Raw genomic sequence first — 3,198 nt, forward strand, 5'->3', positions numbered from 1 at the left:
TGTGCTGCTAAGAGTGTGAAGCTATACTTTGTGTCTCATATACTTCATGCATCTAACTCGTAGCTCTGGGAAAAAAGATAAAGCAAATCTGGAAACGTACTAAAGCCATATGTGCTCAGAAGTAAATCTCATGGCTGACTTCTCATGAGTGTGTATCTTAATTTGCAAGTTAAGTTATTTGACATTATTTGACATAAATAAATTTCAAATCTTTATCGTAATCCGTTTTTAAAGAAAATCTTCCTGAAATATTTGATCACCTTTAAAAAATCAATCTCTTTAAGGAGTCATCAATTTCTATAATTTTGGTGAAATTCCTGAATTGGGAAGACTATTGTCCTTGTGCTCTTTTTTCTTTGCTGTGAAATAGCAAGAATATAGTAACATACTTAGGGAACAGTACTCAGTAAGTACTGAGTACACAATAATATAATAGAAACAGCTCAAATAGAACCTGTGCTTCTAAATTTAGCATTGATATAAACTGTAACCTTCTGATAAATACTATTATGGGAATAAATACAAATTTTCTTGCAATCTGTGTCTCTGTTACACGGCAGAATGTAGATGTTTCTGAAAGTTCTCATTCAAGTGCATTTTGCTTGTTGTATACTCTATTTCTGATCTCACTCCTGTAGCTGTGATTTAATACTAGAGATTAGCCTGACCAGAACAAAATTATTGTTCATCTCCCAGATGTATTCTGATAGTGTTTTGATGTTTTATGGTGAATAGTGTTACTAAAGACGATTTGCATACTCCCTTTGGAGTTGTTCTGGCAGGGTGGTTTTCCAGACTGGAGTCAACACATTGCACACACAACTAGGGGAACGCAGATGATTTCTTTTCTTCAGAAGTATCCAGTGACATATCTAAAAACATGATGATGGTTAAGCACTGGCTCAAAGATGACAAAAATCAAAGAAGGCTTTTCTATGCAAAGCTTTGTTTTCACAGCCTCTGTTCTTGAAAAAGTGCATGTTGGTGACAAAGTAGTGGGCTCAGCTACTCCTCTCATATATAAACTGTTTGACATTGCCATGAGAGAAATCAACAGAGCTGCAACTGTAAATAACAGTTTCCTTGATGCAGAGACAAAGACAGTGTTTTCTAAGGAACTAAAACGAGAAATAAAATAAATAATTCTTGCTTGGCTTTCAGGACAGTGCTTGACATGATTGGTGACTGTCCTGAGAAACACATTTGGAATGGCTCACTCTTTTTCCCATGGAAAGATCCTAATGAATTTTTACTTTTTTTTTTTTTTTTTTTTTTTTTTTAGGAGGGGAGGAAACTCAAATAAATGTGTTAGTTCAGTTATTTTAACATGATTTTCAGAAAACTAAAAATTAAATGTATCTCTGCCCAGCAAAAAGAGCCATAGAAAATAAATGCACTAAGACACTTGGAAGGGAGGAAGTGTTAATTTTCTAAGTAGGCTGGCACTATATGTGCTATATGACCTTGTAACGACCAAGAGTGCTGAAGCTTTATTCAGCATGTTTTAGACAAGGGAAAAACTTTATGCTTTTGGAATTTATGCTGTGCTTGACTTCAAAAAATTGCTGTGAGAAACTTGGGAAACTTGTAAAGACTGCTCTGTGAGCAGCTGTCAGAACAGCATCAGGACAAGGACTCTGATTCTGGCAAAGTCTGGCAGACTGATGGGGCATTTTTACAAATGTTTAGTTCACTGACAGCTGTATTCTGATATTTAATGATCAAAGTATGATTAAAGACCTTCCTTTCTTTTATTTTTGCTATGGTACAAATCCTTGTCATGATATAAAAATATTAGCACCCACTTCACTCTTTTAGATATGATTTCAATACGATAGCTTCTGCATTTAGCTTTATTGTAAAAATGATTATGTATATAGTATATCATAATTCAAGACGGTCTTCTGGTTTTGGTCACAGTGATGTAGAGGACAGTAATATATGGCCCTTGTTAAATAGGAATGAGATGAAAATTTATAACTGGCTATAAGTATTATAATGAATATCTACAATAAAGTCTGCTTTTTAGCTGTTGATTTTTATTATTGTAGAATCACCTGTATCACAGGAGCATTCCTGACATTTCCCAGAGTTAGAGAGATTTATCCTTGGGCTAAAGTGAAATGCCACAGGCAGAAACCATGAGAGTTCTTCATACTGTGAATTATCTACAATTAATACTGAAATGAAGGCAGCTGAACAGACAACCTTCTCCTCTCAAATCAAATCTGGAATCAAAACATCAGGACTAAAACTACCTAGTCAAAAATTTTGTCCAAGTTTTGAGAGCCTATGAGTGATAAAGAGGAGCCTGAGCAATGAAATCTAAAAAAAAACCCACAGAATTGTGGGTAACTAAGCAGTCTCCTTTGGGATACTATCATTTCACAGGAGAGAAGTTAATCTTTGGAGAGAAAGAAGATTGAGAGTTATCAAAAAGAAAAAAGAAAAAACAGAAGTAAGACAAACTGAAAGTGAAAACTAGGGCAAACATTCTGATGCAGTTTGTAGAGATGAGACATTTTAATGTGTATGAGCTTAATTTTCTTGAATGCTGTTCAACATATAAGGGATCTAGGAATCAAAGCTGATGAAAAACTGAGTTTTAATCTCAGAAAATACACAGGATAAAAAAAAAAGTAAACTTTGGAGATGTAAAACTTTCAGAAATACTGTCTGTACAAGTCCTTAGTTTTTATATTTATATTGTAAATATAAATAAATATTTAATAAATAATATTTATTTAATAAATATATTTTTATTTATTTTTATATTTTATATATACACGATGAGCTCACAGCTCAGCTTCATTTTGTGAGACACAATTACTCAGGGCTGTGCATAGTTGCTGTAGGATTTTTGTAAAAACTAGTTTCTAATATGTTTCAGCTTCTTGCCTAATTCAGAGTTAGAGTATGCGTTGACTGGAAAGGTGTATGGACAGACAGAGTAACTGAGAAAAATGTAATCCAGACAGGGAGTTGAATATTGCTTTTCTGCTTCTACCATAGAAAAACATATACCTATCAGTGAAAATGGATTTTTTTTCAAACAATATTTTGTTTTTTCAATAATTGCATACTTGCACATGAGCCACGGGAGAGAAAGTTACAATTAGAGTTCTGATGTAATTTGATATAATTATCCATGCAGACAATTTTAAAGGATGTGGATGTTGTGTCTTTTTGAGATTGTTC

The sequence above is a fragment of the Phasianus colchicus genome, chromosome 5, assembly GCF_987193195.1.
Source record: "Phasianus colchicus chromosome 5, bPhaCol1.hap1.1, whole genome shotgun sequence".
Taxonomy (NCBI): Eukaryota; Metazoa; Chordata; class Aves; order Galliformes; family Phasianidae; genus Phasianus; species Phasianus colchicus.